At 37.2% G+C, this 20,180-nt stretch overlaps 1 protein-coding gene across 2 annotated transcripts in view; it reads left to right on the forward strand.

Moving 5' to 3' along the window:
* POU1F1 (POU class 1 homeobox 1) overlaps positions 1 to 20,180 on the forward strand; it is a 305,780-nt gene that overhangs the window by 29,703 nt on the left and 255,897 nt on the right. The gene's annotated exons all lie outside the window — the stretch shown is intronic.

Genomic DNA, 20,180 nt, shown 5'->3' on the forward strand with positions numbered 1-20,180 from the left:
ATATGTGTGTATATATATATGTATATATGTGTGTATATATATATGTATATATGTGTGTATATATCTCACAGTTCCAGAGTCTAGAAGTTCAAAATCAAGTGCTGGGGAGGTTGATTTCTTCTGATTGATTCTGTGAGCAAAGGCTCTATTTCAGGCCTCTCTTTTTGGCTTGTAAATAGCTATCTTCCTGTGTCTTTTCACACAGTATTCTATGCATGCCTGTCTCTAAATTTGTCTTTGTAAGGACTTTTGTTAGATTGTATTAGGGGCTGACCCTATTCCAATATGTCCTCCTCTTAGCTTAACTAATTACCTCTCCAATAACCCTATTTCCAAACAGGGTCACATTCTGAGGTACTCGGGGTTAGGACAACCACGTAGAAATTTTGAGGAACACTATTCTACCCATAAGTTCTTAACCCTAAATTGTTTAGAATATTCTTTTCTTTCCAACAGGAAAATATTTTTTTTTTCCTGTCCTTTTGTTTTTTGCCATTGTTTTTGCAAACAACAAATCACGTTTTGGGGATCAGCAAATGTAGTATGAATATTTAATCCTTCTTGTAATTGACCAGAATGATGTGTAATTTCTTCTTAAAATCTAATTGGTTTTGGTTTATATACTACAAATCCCCCTTGTTTGATCCATAAATTTTGATTATTAAATCTTCTAGGTGAATCATTGTCAGGAAGTGAATATTTTCATTTTTTTCCCCCACAGGTAGGGCTTTCTGAACCAAGAAAACTAGAACCTAGGTTCTGGGAGGAGGCTTGGAAGTTGAAGGATGACTGGATAGAGGCCAGAAGATTTCCCGAGACTTAGGGATTTACCTCGAATGTGTTGACATTTCAAAGGAGAGTGAAACCCTGAGGTGGCATTTACATTCCGAAGGATTAAAACCTCTAGGGACAAGGGTTTCTCTTTTTCTCTCCAGAGGAGAGGGGAACAACATGTATATAAAGTCCTTGATTCACAATTTCAGGGTTCCTCCCCTGTGATACAGGAACCCTGTGTTTGTGCATGTGCTTAAGTCAGATTGCTCCAGAAAGGGAAGAATTTAAGACCTAGGGCATTGATGTTGCTCTTGCACCAAGTAAATAATGAAAATGTGTCTTAACTTAAAAACTTCACGCTTACATTCAGGACAATAAAAACATTTTTAAAAACTTACCAATTGTATGTTCTACATACAAATACTACTTTGTCAGGTTTCTTAGAAGGACTATCAGACTAACCAGGTTTTTAATATTAAAATATTAAAAATCCCATTTTTTCCTAATTGTTCTGAATATTCCTTTTCATAGTTTTACATATTTTCCTTTATTGTCTTATTAAGCAGTTGCCTACTGATCTATTTTATTAAATTTAGTTTTTTTTCCCCCCTTTCATGCTACCTTTTGCTACCAACTCTATATATTTTGTCATAACTCTGTCAAAAGGCAAGTATATGGGCAGATGTGGGGGGTTTTTTGTTTGTTTTGGGGGGGCAGTGCCTGGGTGGCTTAGTTGGTTAAGCATCTGACTCTTGATTTCCGGCTCAGGTCATGATCTCAGGGTTGTGAGACTGAGCTCTGGAGCGGGCTCTGCATTGGGAGTGGAGCTTGCTTAAGATTCTTTCTCCCTCTCCCCCTTCCCTCTCCCACAGTCTCTCTCCCTCTCTGTATCTCTCTTTCCCTCTCTCCCTCTCCTTATCTCTCTCTCCCTCTCCTTATCTCTCTCTCCCTCTCCTTATCTCTCTCTTCCTCTCCTTATCTCTCTCTTCCTCTCCTTATCTCTCTCTTCCTCTCCTTATCTCTCTCTTCCTCTCCTTATCTCTCTCTTCCTCTCCTTATCTCTCTCTTCCTCTCCTTATCTCTCTCTTCCTCTCCTTATCTCTCTCTTCCTCTCTTTATCTCTCTCTTCCTCTCTTTATCTCTCTCTTCCTCTCTTTCTCTCCCTCTCTTTATTTCTCTCTCCCTCTCTTTATCTCTCTCTCCTTCTATCTCTCTTTCTGTCTCAAAAAAAATGGTTTTTCTTTTGAAGATTGAGTGCCAGTACTTGTAGATCTATAGATTGCCTTATCAACCCAGACTCTCTTTTCCCCCAAGATTTTATTTAAACTCAAGTTAACTAACATGTAGTGTAGTATTAGTTTCGGGAGTAGAATTTAGTGATTCATCACTTACATATAATACCCAATACTCATCCCAACAAGTGCCCTCTTTAATATCCATCACTCCCCTCCCCTCCAACAGCCCTCAGTTTGCTCTCTATAGTTAAGAGTTTCTTATGGCTAGCCTCCCTCTGTTTTTATTTTATTTTTCCCTTCCCCTATGTTCATCTGTTTTGTCTCTTAAATTCCACACAGGAATGAAATCAGGCGGTATTTGTCTTTCTCTGACTGACTTATTTCACTTAACATAACACACCCTGGTTCCATCCACATCATTGCAAATGGCAAAATTTCCTTCTTTTTGATGGCTAAGTAATATTCGTGTGTGTGTGTGTGTGTGTGTGTGTGTACACGTACCACGTCGTCTTTATCCATTCATCAGTCAATGGATGTATGGGCTTTTTCCATAATTTGGCTATTGTTGATAGTGCTGCTATAAACATTGGAGTGCATGTGCCCCTTTGAATCAGTACTTTTGTATCCTTTGGGTAAATACCTAATAGTGCAATTGCTGGGTCATAGGGTAGTTCTATTTTCAACTTTTTGAGGAAACTCCATATTGTTCTCCAGAGTGACTGCACCAGTTTGCATTCCCACAAACCGTATAAGAGCGTTCCCCTTTCTCCACATTCTTGCCAACATCTGTTGTTTCCTGAGTTAATTTTAGCCATTCTGACTGGTATGAGGCAGTATCTCATTGTGGTTTTGATTTCTATTTCCCTGATGAGAGATGTCGAACATTTTTTTCATGTGTCTGTTAGCCATTTGTATGTTGTCTTTGGAGAAAGTCTATTCATGTCTTCTGCCCATTTTTTAACTGGATGATTTATTTTTTGGGTGTTGAGTTTGATAAGTTCTTTATAGATTTTAGATACTAGCCCTTTATCATATATGTCATTTGCAAATATCTTCTCCCATTCCATAGGTTGCCTTTTAGTTTTATTGACTGTTTCCTTCACCGTGCAGAAGCGTTTTATTTTCAAGTCCCAATAGTTCATTTTTGCTTTTGTTTTCTTTGCCTCAGGAGAGGTGTTTAGTAAGTTGCTACAGCTGAGGTCAAAAAGGTTGCTGCCTGTGTTCTCCTCTAGGATTTTGTTGGATTCCTGTCTCAGATTTAGGTCTTTCATCCATTTTGAATTTATTTTTTGTGCATGGTGTAAGAAAGTGGTCCAGCTTCATACTTCATGTTGCTGTCCAGTTTTCCCTACACCACTTGAAGAGACTCTTTTTTCCATTGGATATTCTTTCCTGCTTTGTCAAAGATTAGTTGACCACATAACTATGGGTCTAATTCGGGGGTTTTCTGTTCTGTTACATTGATCTATGTGTCTGTTTTTGTGCCAGTGCCATACTGTCTTGATGATCACACCTTTGTAATACAGCTTGAAGTCCAGAATTGTGATGCCTTCAGCTTTGGTTTTCTTTATCAACATGCCTTTGGCTATTCAGGGCCTTTTCTGGTTCTATACAAATTTTAGAATTATTCTAGCTCTGTGAAAAATGCTGGTGGTATTTTGATGGGGATTACATTGAATGTGTAGATTGCTTTGGGTAGTATAGACATTTTAACAATATTCTTCTAATCCATGAACATGGAATATTTTTCCATTTCTTTGTCTTTAATTTCTTAAGTGTTCTATAGTGTTCTGAGTACAGATCTTTTATATCTTTGGTTAGGTTTATTTCTAGATATCTTATGGGTTTTGGTGCAGTTGTAATTGGGATTGATTCCTTGATTTCTTTCTGCTGCTTCATTACTGGTATACAGAAATGCAACAGATTTTTGTACATTGAATATTGTATTCTGTGACCTTGCTGAATTCCTATATCGGTTCTAGCAATTTTTTTGGTGGAGTCTTTAAGTTTTCTATATGGAATATCATGTCATCTTCAAAGAGTGAAACCTTGACTTCTTCCTTGCCAATTTGGAAGCCTTTTCTCTTTTTTAAATGCTGTTTTTTCTCTATGCTTAAAAGGTTGTATTCTTTTAAATAAAGAACAACAAAAAAAATTAAAGTTAATGTTTTCTCCCAAGATTTTATTTTGAGAGAGTGTAAGTGGGGGAAGGGGTAGAGGGGGAGAGAAGGGGACAAGTAGACTCTGTGCTGGGCATGGAGCCCCACATGGGGCTCAATCTCACAACCCAGAGATCAACCTGAGCTAAAACCAAGAGTCAAAAGCTTAACTGACTGAACCATCCAGTCACCCCTCTTTAATGTTTTTCTATAGCAGGACAGCCTAACACAACCATGTCAGTATCCAGGCTAACACAATTTTAACATCATGATTCTATGGTTTTTCTGGACATTTTCCCTTTGGTTTGTAAAACCTGGCCTTCAGGGTGCTTGTTTCTCTTGATCTAATGATTAGGGTGCTAGACATGGAGCACAAAGCCCTCACTCCTCAGGGAAATGTTCTTTTTGAGATCCTTCCTGATTATGTATTGCTGTGTTTGGGTCGGGGTGGGTGTTGGTGGTGGTGTTTTGTTGTTGATTTTTCTTTCCTTTTTTTTTTTTTCCCCAGGGTCTTTTGGCTAGGTGAGGTCTCTGTCCTCCTGCCAGTCTCTGTACGTTTTGTTCTTTGTTATAGAGGCTATATTCATCCTATTCAGATTTTTTTAGAAAAATTCTTTCATAGGTAGTTGTACATTTGTGGGAGTGAATACAAGATCTTTCTATGCTGCCATCTTGAACACAACTCCAATCTGTTTTTGAAATGAGATACAATCCAATTTCTGCCACTTGTTCTGTGTTCTTGAACAAGTCAATTTTCCTAAACCAGTTTCATTTTTTTAAAACTGAAGTATAGTGGACCTATAATAGTTTCAGGTATACCTCAGTGATATGACAATTACATACATTAAAAAATGGTCACCATAAGTGTAGTTACCCTCTGCCACCATACAAAGTTATTACAATATTTCTTATGTTTCACTTTATCTTCAAAATGCAAATAATATCTATTTGCCTCAAGACATTTAATTTACATGTAATACCTCATTTAAACTTAGACCAGTGGCTGGTACCTACAAAACATTCAATTAGCATTATTACTAACTTAAAATGGAAAAAGAGTTCTCCTAAAGATTTAAAAGTTCTCTACATGTTAGTCCATATATATATTTGTTATGGACCAGGCATTGTTACCGGTGCTTGAGAAAAAGTGGTTAACAGGAGAGACAGGATCCCTGTTTTCAAGGAATTTATGTATTAGTGGATAGTGTTCTAGGTATAGAAAAGTAGATCAACACATAAACTGATATAGAACAAAGTAAACTTTATATTGTGAAAAAAAAAAATACAGTTGGGTAAAGAATTAGAAAGGGACCATGGTGATCAAACGTCATCTTTTAAGGTAGACTTTAATTGAGAATGGCAAGAAGAAACAATGGGTGCAAAGTAAGATGCTAACAAGCTTATTATTTCAAGAGTCAGCAAGACCAGTTACCTGGAAAATTAAATAGAAGGTAAGTCCTGAAAAGTATGTGGTAATAGGTGGGCTGGAATGTATCAGAAAATTTTAGAGACTATAGTTAAGGATTTTGGAAATGGTTGGTTTTTGTAATGGGAAGTCACTGAAAAGGTTTTAAACAAGGAAGTGACATGACCTGGTTTATGATTTCAAAAGATCTTGCCTTCTTTGTGGTGAATGGATTTCGAAGAGTAAGAGTCAAAGCTGGCAGAACAATCAGGAGGTCACTGAGGTAATTGCTGTGGAGGATGAGATAGACTTGAACTAGGCTTTTGCACTGAGCATACTGAAAAAACTGTTGGATTTGGAATATATTTTCAGTTAGAGGCAACAAAATGAATTGGATGGGAGGTATGAGCAAAAGGAAAAGGATAATGACCTTAGAATTTTGTCTGTCTAGGCAAACTGAGATGGACTCCAGTCTTTCTTGACTAAATCAAATAGACTATACATAGACTATAAGGATATAATAATTTGCAGACAGAGAAAAAGCACTTCAAAAGAAGGAACCAAGCAGATTATTTTTTAATGTAGAAACTCTGCATCCTAAGAAACCGTTGAAATATTTGATGTTTTCTCTTACCATTATGAGTGGATTTCTCAAGCAAATGCATCTCCATTCATTGGCATTCTAGACAACATTCCTGTCTCCTCTTGAAAAAATGGAGATGAAGGATATTTTTGGCTTACCTACTCTGGGGAATCTTTGCCTTAATTGTATAACATGTGAAAATTGTTTAAAATATAATGAAAATGAGGAATGTGAGATAGAAATAGAACTCTAATGTTGAATTTCAGCATCTTATAAAATCTGTCCATGTACTATTTGGTCATGTTTTATCACCTCTCTTATGAGCTTTCTTATAATTAAAAAATAAATCCTCCCGCCCCCCACAAACAGCAACAAAATCTTAAGATAACTTTCTATTTAAATTGAGAAGATCTAATAAAAAGGCAGAAATTACAAAGTGCCATATTTCCTTTGGCTGGAGTCCGATTTGAAGCTTGAGAGGAACTCAACTCCCCATTGCTGGAGGGATGGCCGCATGGAAAGCAAAGGAAGGAATTCAGGCAAAGACTGCCCCCTCTCCCCCATCACCAGTTGTCAGCCAGTAAGGAAACAAGGCCTCCGTTACATAAACACAAAGAATGGAATTCAGGGAACAAGCTGAATGAATTTGGAAGCAGATATATCCTCAGGGCCTCCAGCAAGGAATGCAACCTTGCTGACACCTTGATTTTTGGCCTTAAGAGCCTCTAAACAGAAGAGAGAGTTAAATTACATTGCAGTTGAATTTCTGGGGAACAAAACTGAAATAGTAAATGAGTGTTGACTTAAGCTGCTAAATCTGTGGTAATTTGTTACAGTAGCAACAGAAATTAATACAACTGATGAACAGAGGAGGTAGAGTACGACACCAAAGAGAAAAGACAATCCTTTTAAAAATATTTGTTTATTTAAAATTACTGCCCATTATGTATACTCTTGATTGTGTGAAGTAACTTGCCTTCATTTTGACATTAAGATAATTTTGAAGTGAAGAAAAAGAATATTCTCAGGGAAGAATCACTTTATTTCAAGATAAATCTCCTTTATTTCCTAATTTTTACCTGGAAAGTGTAATTAGTAAGGAAACAAACATTGGAAATTGTTTTGTTGAACTTTGAAGATAATGGGATTTTTACCTAGATGAATAGGTTTCTGTAATACCTGTTATTTTACATGACACTGGGCAGGTCACTCAACCTTGCTGTGACGTAATCTTCCTTGTCTGCTAATGTGAATATTAATGAAAACGACCTCAAAAGGTTGTTGTAAGGGTTAAATGGGTGGGGAATCAGGAATTAGAATTACAGACCAATAGGAACAAAGTGTTTCTTTTATCTGAAGGTATTCTGCATGGAAGCTGGAACAGTAGATGCAAATGTAGAAGAGACGCAGATCCCTAAAACCTACCTGCATGAGAGCAGCTCACCTATTTATTTGCAGCTACTCTTCAAGATAAATGGCCTGCTTTTTATTCTTTCCAGCTCTCATTAACCCAGAGAAAATACAAGACCTCCTATTTCCCAGTGTTAGAATAAGTTATCAACTTTCACAAATGAAGCTGCTGTGTTATAAGATAACCAAGAGAAGTCTGTATATAAAGATATTGTAACCCTCATCTAATTGCATTACAGGAGAAATGTCTGCATTGAAATAAACTACCTACAAGCTGGGGTGCAAGGACTGTATCTAGCTGAAAAGATGTTGAGTGAAGTTCCTGGTTATAGTACGGGCATACCTTTTTAAATTTATTTTTGAGAGAGAGAGCAAGTGTGTGCTTGTGCATGCAAATGGGGGGGGGGGGATGTGGGCAGAGGAAGTGGGAGAGAGAATCTTAAACAGGCTCCATGCCCAGCACGGAGCCTGATGTGGGGCTCAATCTCACAACCCTGAGATCATGACCTGAGCCCAAATCAAGAGTCAGATGCCCAACTGACTAAGCCACCCAGACACCCCTACCTTTTTATTTATTGTTAATTGCACTTCACTTTATTGTGTTTTCTACAAACTGAAAAGTTGTGGCCACAGTGTGTTGAGCGGATTTATTGGCATCATTTTTCCAACAGCATTTGTTCACTTTGTGTCTGTGTCACATTTTGGTGATTCTCACAATATTTCAATGCTTTTTATTCTCATTATGGTGATTTGTGATTAGTGATCTTTGTTCCTATTATAATTGTTTCTGGGGTACCACAAACCGCACCAATATAAGACAATGAACTTAATGCATAAATATTGTGTATTCTGACTGTGTCATGATGAGCTGTTTCCCTCTCCCTCTCCTTGGGCCTCCCTATTACCTGACACCAAATAATATTGAAATTAGGCCGATTAAGAACCCTGCAATGGGGGCGCCTGCGTGGCACAGCAGTTAAGCGTCTGCCTTCGGCTCAGGGCGTGATCCGGCGTTATGGGATCGAGCCCCACATCAGGCTCCTCCGCTGGGAGCCTGCTTCTTCCTCTCCCACTCCCCCTGCTTGTTTTCCCTCTCTCGCTGGTTGTCTCTATCTCTGTCAAATAAATAAAATCTTAAAAAAACAAAACAAAACAAAAAAAAACTACAATGGCCTGTAAGTGTTCAAGTGAAAGGAAGAGTCACACATTTCTCCCTTGAAATCAAAAGCTAAAAATGATTATGCTTAATGAGGAAAGCATGACAAAAGCCAAGACCAGCTGAAATCTAGGCCTCTTATACCAGTGAGACAAGTTTATGATGCAAAGAAAAGTCTAGAAGGAAATTTAAAGTGCTACTCTAGTGAACACATGATAAAGCAAATTAGGCTTACTGCTGAGATGAAGGAAATTTTAGAGGCCTGGATAAAAGATCAAACCAGCCACGATGTTCCCTTAAGCCTAATCCAGAGCAAGGTCCCAGCTCCTCATTTCTATGAAGGCTGGGAGAGGTGAGGAAGCTGCAGAAGGAAAAATTTGAAGCTAGCTGAGGTGGTTCCATAAGGTTTAAGAAGCCATCCCCCTAACCTGAAAGTGCAAAGTGAAGCAGCACGTGTTGCAGCAAGTTATCCAGAGGAATGAAGCTAAACAGATTTTCAGTGTAGATGAAATAGCCTTCTGTTGGAAGAAGAGGTCACCTAGGACTTTCATAGCTAGAGAGAAGTCAATACCTGGCTTCAAAACCTCAAAGGCCAGGCTGACTCTTGTTAGGGGCAAATACAGCTGGTAACCTTATGTTGAAGTCATTTACCATTCTAAAAAATCCCAAGATCCTTAAGAATTGTACTAAATCTGTCTGTGCTCTCAATCAATGGAACAACAAAGCCCGGATGATAGCACATCTGTTTACATGATTTACTGGATATTTTTAGTCCAGTATTGAGAGCTGTTGTTCAAAGAAGATTTCTTTCAAAGTATTCTTGCTCATAGATAATGCACCTATTACCTAAGAGTCCTGATGGAAATGTACGCTGCCATTCATGTTTCCATGCCTGCTGACAAAATATCCATTCTGTAGCCTGTGGATGAAGGAGTAATTTTGATTTTGAAGCCTTATTTAGGAAATCCATTTTGTTAGATGGTAGCTACCACAGGTAGTGATTCCTATGTGGATCTGAGCAGAATAAATTGAAAACCCTCTGGAAAGTCTTCACCATTCTAGATGCCATTAAAGACATTCATGATGCATGGGAAGAGGTCAAAATATCAACATTAACAGGAGTTCAGAAGAAGTGGATTCTAATCCTCATGGATGACTTTGAGGAGTTCAAGACTTCAGTGGAGGAAGTAACTCAGATGTGGAAATAGAGAACTAGAATTAGAAGTGGAGCCTGAAGATAGGACTGGACTTCTACAATTTCATGATAAAACTAGAATAGATGAGTTGCTTCTTATGGATGAGCAAAGTGGTTTCTTGAGATGAAGTCTACTCCTGGTAAAGATGTGAAGATTGTTGAAATGACAGCAAAGGATTTAGAATACTGCATAAACTTAGTTGATAAAGCAGTGGTTTGAGAGGATTGACTCCAATTTTGAAGCTCTGGGTAAAATGCTATCAAACGGCATTGCATACTACAGAGAAATTTTGCATGAAAGGAGGAGACCTCAATATGGCAAACTTCATTTTCTTATTTTAAGAAATTGCCACAGCCACCCCAACCCTGAGCAATTACCACCCTGCTCAGTCAGCAGCCATCAACATTGAGGCAAGATCTTCCACCAGCAAAAAGATGGATACTGAAAGCCCAGGTGACTGTTAGCAATTTTTAGCAATAAAGTATTTTTAAATTAAGGCATGTAGCTTTTTTTTTAACCTAATGCTATTGCACACACAAGAGTTATTTTTCCATTATTCTGTAGTTTATTATGTGTACTGGGAAACCAAAAATTTCATTTGACTAGTTTTATTGCAGTATTCACTTCATTGTGGTAGTCTGGAAATGAATGAACAAGATCTCTGAGGGTATGCCTGTAAGTACTAAACAGGTTCTTAGTAAATATATAATGTTAGGCCTCATTGATATTAGAGTTCATTGTTGTCAATAGAATTTAACTTTCTCATATTGTCACAGCCAGAAAGGAACTGGAAAAAATCTAAGTACCTAAATCTAGGTACTATTTATTGGCCTGTTGATTACCCTCCTCTTAATTCTGAGTACCTCTTGTGTTAACTTTATTTTTAAATATTCAAACTATTTAACAACTATTGCTTTCCTTATAACCTTGAAATATTTTTCTTAACTCTGAGCATTCCCTGCTTTGCAATTTTTGCAAAGATGAGAGAGCTTTTCATCTTTCCTAAGCTAGTTCATTACCTGCTTGAACTTACAGCCTCGACTCTAGTGTTGTCAGACCTGTTATTAGCCTTATAATCTTTCCCCTATTAGAGGAGACAGTATTTGACTAATTCCTTCCCTTTAAGAGTGAATTTACTAGAGGGAAAAAAATGGGAAGAGAAGTAAAGAGAGATGTTATCGACATCATTGTCTATTTGAAGACAACCTGAGTTGTCTTCTCAGATGTGACTTGAAAATGAACTTCTGTGTCAGAAAGCTCTTTATAACACCAAGAAGTGTCTGCTCAAAGCACTAAATGCACTTCCTTCTGATCAAGAAAGAAAGAACGGGCTCCTGTTCCCTCAGATGATTAGCTCCACATCTCTGATTTGGCAACTTTGAATTGCTAAAGGAGTGCTAAATTACCAGCTTTATGTAGCTGCCCTCCCTGTTGATTTCAGAGCAAGGTAATATGTAACCTCAGTTATTACGAGTGATATTCTGGGTCTATAAACAGAGTGTGCATAGGACAGTCAGCTTAAATTACAGTTATGGTCCGTTAAAGTGGATTCTGTTACTCAAGTGAGTTTGGCTGCACAAACAGATGCTATTTATGATCTGTATTTTCTTTTCACTTTTTCCCGCTACATCTTTCTTGGGGAATTAAGCAAAGGTATTCTTTAAACTTAATATTGAGTTTCTCGGGCAGTAGAAACTGGGCCGCTATTCACCAAAATAATGTCACCAGATTTTTTTTTTCAACATTAAATGTCTCATTGCTTCTGATAACTTTTTAAAATACCTCTTCTGACCTCTTTATTTACCTGTGTTTCTGGTTTCTTTTCTAAGATCGCGCCAAGGTAGATCATAGTGTCCCAGTGAGGCAAAGATGACTAATTACAAATCCCTTCTCTCTGAAGTGCTAGAACTACCCTGTGCCCAGGCAGTTTGAGCTCAGCAGGTGGCCGTCCTGTTGGAGACTGTTTTCCAGGCTCCCTTGCATCCTGGTATATTTTCTTGGGTTCAGCCAGTGAAAGTGAACAAAGTGATGTGACCATTTCCAGTTTTTGGCCTTATAACTTTGGGTATGTGCTTTTCTTGCTCTTTCCACGGGCTCTAATAAAGATGTGGCAGCCTTCATGCCTTAAGTAAAATCACACCATGCTTGGTAGAGTAATGAGATGAAGGAACGTGAGTTTCTGAACGACAGAATAGAGGCACAGTCTCCCCAACAGCATGAACTCTTAATCTTGGGACTATTGGTGAGAAATTCTACCCTAATGAAGCCATTGTACTTTCGGGCTATGTCATAGCAACTTACAGTTTACCTTCACCTATACAGACTGCTGCTCAATGGCAACCCTGATGAATCACTTTAGCTCTGTAAGAACAGTACTTGATTTGGAGGTAGGAATGTAGTGGTTAAATAATGCGATACTAGACTGAGACACAAGAGACCATAGCTCAAGTTCAGCCCTGCCACTAGTATGAACTTGAGTGGATTACTTAGATTATCTTATAACAATTATCACTATCAAATAATATCCTGAGCTTTTACTTGTCTGTTTCCTTCCTAGAATATAAGCTGTGAAAATACAACTAATACTTTTAAATAAATCCTTTATCTATGGTACAAAGAATAGGCCTTGGCATATAGTACGTAGGCAATAAATATTTGCCAAGTTAGTTGAACTTTTCTTGTCCTCTATTTACATAAAATATAAAGTTAGAATTGAAAAGGCCCTTTGAGATTATTTTAACATTTTATGACAATTTAACAAAAATTTGGAAATTCTGCCACTCATGGCCTTATTAGTATAAAAATAAATTGGATCTATGTCAACGTTTATTTAATAGCCAGTATGTAATAGGTACTCAGCTAAGCCATGGAAATGAAAAGGCACAGGGGATAATACTGCTGGGGTTATGGGAATGGGTGGAGTTAGAGTGGTGATATCCTAAGAAATACCCCATCAGTTGGAAATAAGATGCAATGTTCTGTGATTAAATATAAGTCATTAGAGACATGGAAAAAGTGCTGTAAGAACAGAAATTGGGAGTGGAATTTTCTTGCCCCTTGGGAATGGGAATGAGGAGATTAGAGATATTTAAGCTATTCTATAACTTGAAAGAAGAATTCCCTGGACAAAGGCATTTAAAAGGGCATTTTGGACAGAGGGATTGATATGAAAATTTACTCCAAAGAATAGAAGCAATTTGTTTGGTTAGGGCGCAAGTTGAAAAGAATAGAAATATATGGATAGAAATGAAGTCAGATTTATCGAAATCAGTTCTTCATTTTGTACCAGTCTGTTTTCCCCTTGTCCTTAGGGCAATGGCATATTTTAGAAAAATTGTGGCAGCAGTGTTTGTGAGTGGGAAAAGGGAGGCAGAGAGGGTAACAGAGACATGGGGGTGTGAAAAGGGTGTTGTAGGGAATGGTTAGGCAGGGCTGGTCCTTGAAAAGCAAATTATCACATACATAAAAATGCTCATAAATTGGTCATGTTCTTGAAATCAATATACAGAACTTCTGTCACATTCTAAAAGGTTAAGCCAGAGAATGCCTAACTCACTTCCAAATGTTAGACACTCAAACGCAGTTTATATCAGTGTTGCTGTGTGACCTTAAGAAGCCTTCATCTCAGCAGCTATACATATAGGCTGTACATACATATTGGGTGAGTTGCTTATTCCTTTCTGAAATATGTAGTATATAATGGATTTGTTCTCTTCCACTTTGAGATTCTCTAATATTATAAATTGCCAAATTTAATGGAACTATTTTCTCTATTGAACTCTGTATTTTGAAATTTGGTATGCAAGATTGGGTTATACTTCATTAAGTAAAATACTGGTGCATATTAAAATTTCAATCATTTTTTAAGTCCTTTAAATGTTAAGCAGTGACTAAGTGGGAATGAGGATAGACCTATTATTTTAAATATTTTCTTTTGTGTTTCTTCATTTTTCCCCTAATCTGCCTATGCTGTGGTCCTAAGGGGAAATTTGTCCCAACTTTTATTTTCCATTCAGTGTGTCTAAATATGTCAGGAAATTCCAGAGAAAAAATGGTTTGAGAAAGGCAAGATGAGAATAGGCTGTTTTGGTTTCTTCTGCTGTTTCTCCCCCAGACGTGGAGATTGGCACAGGAAGATTGCAGAGTTCCTCCAAGAGATGAGTGCAGTGTAACATCTCCCCATAGAGGAAAGAATAATATAAGACCATTGCTATCAGTATAGAGAACACCAGAAACTTCTAGCAAAGTCATGATTTTTCAAAGTGAAAGAGGAATTGATCTTAGGAATCTGTATTTTAATTTTCCTCCATCTGGAGATTTGGACAAAATAGGGATTCCAATCTGCATACTTAAAGGTGCTGAAATCTGATAGATTGGTATATGAAAAGTCTGTTTCCACATTGTTTTATAAAACATGTAATAACAGACTGAATTTTTTTCACTTTAATATTGTCAAATTTAGAAGCTCATTGCCTTTGAAATGAGGTGGTTTTTTAAATTTTTATTATTTTTTAAATTAAGAACTAGGTTAAGCAACACTGCTTGATACTAATGGAAGCTTTGGTATTAAAATGATGTCTTTCTCAAGTCACTTGGTCAGGGGCAACTTTCAAAGTCCTCAATGGAAAAAACTCAGAATTTAACCCCTTAATTTGAAAACACAATTGTTATTTCATCATGTGTTGAATTGCAGAAGTGTGTCACCAGCCTAACTGTCTCTGAATAAATCCTTCCCAGTTTCCCTGTCAGGTGTTTTTCAGCCTAAGGATAAATACCTTGTGATCAATGGTTGGGACCTCATTGAATTCTCAAAGGCAGACTCTTTGAAACCTTTAAAAAAATTTTTTACTTCACAGTATGTCTTCTGCTAATTACATACAGGTCTTTTTATGGCATTTTGATCACACAGTGTAGTTCTCTTTCCACTTTTAATTTTTCCACATGTGGTATGGTTGGTTACTCCCTGCTGGATAAGGTGTGTTTGGTTACTATTTAATACAATGATGCATGTTTACTAACACAAGGAAGTGTTTTTCAGAACTTAATACTAGAAGCTTGATTTAGTAACTAATGAGCAGATTATTTCCTCGATTCTGGACACTTCTATTAATACAGACTAAAAGTGAATTCACTTTTATACAGGTTGTATATGATTTCTACTTATATCTTTTCTTTGAATCAAAAACAAATTTTCTCACTAATGGTTAGAAAACAAACCCCTCCCCTTCTACCTAATTCCCTTCAGGTACTGATGTAGTAGTTTGGGGACCTAAAAGCCTACCTTTTATTTCCCCCTCCCTTATGCCACTGTATTTCCCTTTGTCATTGCATGTCTTCTAACCTGAATTTATGTAAACTGAAATGTAACACTTCAAAGTTCAAGATGCATTTACATCACATCACTAGTTGTAGTCATTTTTAAACTTAAGGAATATGACACTAAAAGGTCACTTGAAAATAATTCTGCCTAGGATAAATCGGAAGGAATGGCAAATGATTTAGAGGCACTTTAAAAAATCAGTAATAATGCTTCTTGTAGCTTCACTAAGTTGTAAAGATCATCCGCTGTGCTAATAATAGTGGTAAATACAGTGTGTGGGTGGTTAATGTTAAATCACTCAAATACCCTTTGGAAAGCTTCAGATATAAGAAAAGCCTGAAAGAAATGGATGAAAGGAAAAACTACGTAATTGTTGTTAGACTAATGGGAGATGCTGGTTTGAATCTTTACCCCAGGAAACTAAATTACTATCATAGAAGCAATTATGTTTTGTGCCTTCATCTTTGCACGTGTTCTTTCCTGAAATAATTACATCCATCAGACAGCTGGGATTGGGATGGTAACCCATTTTCATACAGATCCCCTCTCCTGGCTTAGGCACACTTGGAAGACACTTGAAAGGTATTTGACTCAAACAAAACTTCATGCTAATTATACAGGTAGTTAATAAGCCTATGAGTAAGTAAACTTAAACATAAGACAGTTTAAAGAACATTTTTTTTTTTTTGAACGGTGGGGGAAGGGGACCTGTGCAGGAGGGGCAAAGAGAGAGGGAGAATCTTAAGCAGTCTCTAGGCTCCAGGCTCAGCTCTGTGACTCTGAGATCATGACCTGAGCCAAAATCAAAAGTTAGACACTTAGCTGACTGAGCCTCCTAGGTGCCCCTATATTCTTTTTAATAGTACCACATATATCACAAAAAGTCATCATTGTTAGGACATGAGCCTTATTTCACCTTTGCATCAGATGGTTGTGCCTAGTTATCGCCCAGGGAATTAAAATGCATTGGAATTCCTTGGTGAAGTAAGAAGTACTAATGTCCAGGCTCTTCCCCAGAATAACTGAATCACACTGTCCAGGGCAGTGGATAACATCTCTGAAGTGGGGAACTTTTAAAAATCCCAAGGCCGGGGGCGCCTAGGTGGCTCAGTCGTTAAGCGTCTGCCTTGGACTCAGGGCGTGATCCTGGAGTTCTGGGATCGAGCCCCACATCGGGCTATTCCATTGGGAGCCTGCTTCTTCCTCTTCCACTCCCCCTGCCTGTGTTCCCTCTCTCGCTGGCTGTCTGTCTCTGTCAAATAAATAAATAAAATCTTTAAAAGAAAAAAAAAATCCCAAGGCCAAGGCTGCATTTCAAACCAATTAAACCAGTTAAAATCAGAATCTTTGGAGGATGGAGTAGAGCTATCACAATTTTTAAAGTCTTCCCCCCAAAAAGAATATTCTTCCAGATGATTCTAATATCCAGCCATTTGAGAACCAAGAACAGGAAGAGGTCCCAGACACTTGTTTTTAAAACGTTCTCCAGAAAATTCTAATTGAAGCCATGTTTGGGGGATCTCTGATAAAAAGAATTGCTACCCCAAACAAGCAAATTGTCCAACCGCAGGCAACCAGATCACCTCAAGCAGAACTAGTGAGTCTGATTTCTGGGTCTGATGTTCCTCTCGCTACTTTTTTGTCTGTTTCTAAGTTCTACCAATATTCTAACATCTGGTGCCAACATTCTTAGATTAACATTCTTGGATTAAAAGAGTAGAAGACTTGAGAGTACTTAACGAGCTTCCAACAAAATTTAAAAAAACTGAGGAAGACACATGAGGGAAATTTGAACGTTGTTCAATGAGTGGAACTGAGTTTGCCTATAGGAAGTGGATGTCGCTGGGGCCTTGCTCTCGACATCACAGCATGGGCAGTCCTGCTGGTTTAATCCTCCCTTTCCCATTTCAATCACATTGATGTGGATCATCTCATTACACAACAAATGAAAAAACAGGCTTTAAAAAAGTCCTTTGCTTCCAAATGCATTCTTTTGTAATGTGATTATGGATTAGTTTTCTAGGGCTGCCATAACAAAGGACCACCGACTGTGCAGGGGGAGGGGGTGGGATTTAACAAACTTATCTAGAAATGTGAGGTCAAGGTGTTGGCGGAGATGGTTTCTTCTCTTTGGCTTGTAGATGGCCACTTTCTCCATATGTCTTCGCTCGGTCTTCTCTCTGTACATGCACAGGTTTGGGTCCTAATGTCTTAAGAGGACACCAGTTGGATTGGGTTAAGGCCCACCCTAATGATCTCAGTTGAATTTGTCTTTAAAAGAGGTAATTATCTCCATATACAGTCACATTTTGAGGTATTAGGGATTAGGACTTCAATGTATAAATTTGGGGAGGGGGACACAATTCTACCCACAAGGGGTGGAAAGAACACTATTTAGGCATGTTCGAATGTCTGTTGTTTAAAAATATATAACAAAAATGTTGATATTAGTGATACCTGGGGGTGTCTGTTTTGATCACAGAATAATCACTAAGAGATGAGAATCCATTCAAGTTTATGGGCCCCATTAATGTAGGATGATTGGCCATTTATCTGCATGAAAAGTAGTGCTCACACAAACGTGTATGAAAATGTTCCCAAGTTTAATGTGGCTTTCAATTATGTTAACTTCCCTGCCCAAAACTAGATAATTGTCAAGCCACTCCTTTCTGACACTGAAGGTTTTTCTTTAGATGTTTTCAACGCATCAGTCTTTTTATTCTGTATAAAAAGCTCAACAGTTCTAACTCAATGGCTCAAACTTAAAGCAAAACAAAGCACTAATTTTGACTGAAGTTTTTGATTTTTGTTGACATGATATGTGTGTTGCAGACATATATCTGAGCTTTCTTAGCATTCTATTAGAAGTTGATCGTGCAGCATTAAGTGAGAAATCCCAGATTTTTATAAACTAGAGCTGTTGCCAGCCTCATGCTATTTGAAAACCATAACATATGCTAAATCTCTAAGGGCTCTATTTTTTCACAACTTTTAAACTGTAACACATACCAGTATTATGTATTAGGGACTAATTTTTAAAAATCTTTTAAAATGTATTCTCTGATAATTTTTTTTAAATCAAGTTTCAATTTATCTGCAACTAAAATTACAGCTCATAAATGTACCATTTTAACAAACATTTACACCAAAGTCAATCTAGCTCTACAAAGGTGTAGTGTGTTTCTTATTCCTGGAAAGCTTTCCCTATCCCTTCCCAATTTCTCCCTACCTCTGCCAAGGCATCCACTTTCTACGGCCTTTATTTCAGGCCAGCATTTTGCTAATTGTTCTACCAGTACATTTCCAATAAAAATCTTCTCGCTCTTTCCAGCCTTCACTAACACTTCAAGAACGCTCTGGCTTCTGTCTGCTGCCCACTGTCAAAACCAGTGACACATGTCTTAGTTTTCTTACACACTACCATCCCATTTGCAGTAATGATCTTGACTTCAATAACCAAGGAGTTTTTCCTTTTTTTAACTTTTTTTTTTTTAAGAATTTATTTTAGAAAGTGTGTCTGTGTGCATGTGCATGCAAGTGGGGGTGTGCAGAGGGAGAGAGAATCTCAAGTAGTGCAGCTGGCCTGGGGCTCGGTCGCACAACCCTGAGACCATAATCTGAGTTGAAATCAAGTCACACACTTGACTGACTGAGCCACCCAGGTGCCCCCCCCTTTTTCTTTTAGTATTTCCTATAAATAGAATGAAGCAGTATGGATGCTACAGTGACTGGTTTCTCTTGCTCAGTGTAAGATGTATCCATACTTGGCTCTTCTGTTGCAGTGTAGGACTTTATTGCATAACCTCATTTATTCCTATGATGGACATTGAGATGTGTTTCTAGTTTTGGGCTCTTATGATCTGAGTTCCTATGAAGACTTTTTTTTTTTTTTTTTTTTTTAATTTTGGTGAAATTGTGCCCTCATTTCTCTGGGATATATACTTAGGAGTGGAATGTGCTGGGTCATAGGAAGGCATGTGTGTAATTTGGGTAGATACTTGTAGGTAGTTTACCAGAGTGGCTGAACCAATTTCCATCCCCTCTTGCAATATGTGAAAGTTACAGTTGGTTCACATCTAATTGCCCATATAGCCACACGAAACTTTAAACTGCCAAATACGTGGTGCTTGAACAAATGTAAGACTTGATGAATAAAGCATGAATCAAGTCCTTGTAGGTAAAATTGAGTAAATACACTTGAAGTATTTTGTGATATTTAAACCATGCTCTTTTCTTTTTGTATTGGTAGTCCTAATCACCGAATTTGTTTATGGAAAAATGGCAATCGTTTTTCAATAATATGGTAATATGATAGTTTGACTCTTCTTCCTGTACATTAATAAAACCTCTTTATTAACAGTCTCAACAACTACCCTAATCTCCTTACTTTATAGATAATATAAACAAAAATGTATATTAAAAACCAAGCATTTATGTGTATATATTTTTTTTTAAACAAACTTCTATATATAAACTTTATTTAAACTTAACAGTGCCCCTGAAGATATTTCCTTTTGGCAGAAGAAACCAGATTTTATAGAGATTTAAGTTGTTAAAGTTCATAACAACTTAATAACATGTAGAACTTAAATCTAGCTTTTCTGGCTATGGATTTGTCTATCTCTGTAAACAATAAACACATATTTAAAGCACGAGTTCAATTATTTTCAAGCAGAATATGTAACTTCAGGATTTAAATAAGTCCTATTATGACAGTGCATTAAATATTTATATATGTTGTAGAATATAGCTTTACCTTTAAAATAAGATCCTTATATTAATTCCATCTAAAGCTTATGTTTTGAAATGTAATGAATTTGTCTATAGTAACCCTAGCGTCTTTTTATAAGAATAAAATTAATATTTCTAAATAGAAAGGATATTTCGTATATACTTTTGTTTCACTTTGGTTGTCAACAAAATATATTGCAGATGATAGGAT

The sequence above is a fragment of the Ursus americanus genome, chromosome 4, assembly GCF_024610735.1.
Source record: "Ursus americanus isolate L20-20 chromosome 4, mUrsAme1.1.p, whole genome shotgun sequence".
Taxonomy (NCBI): Eukaryota; Metazoa; Chordata; class Mammalia; order Carnivora; family Ursidae; genus Ursus; species Ursus americanus.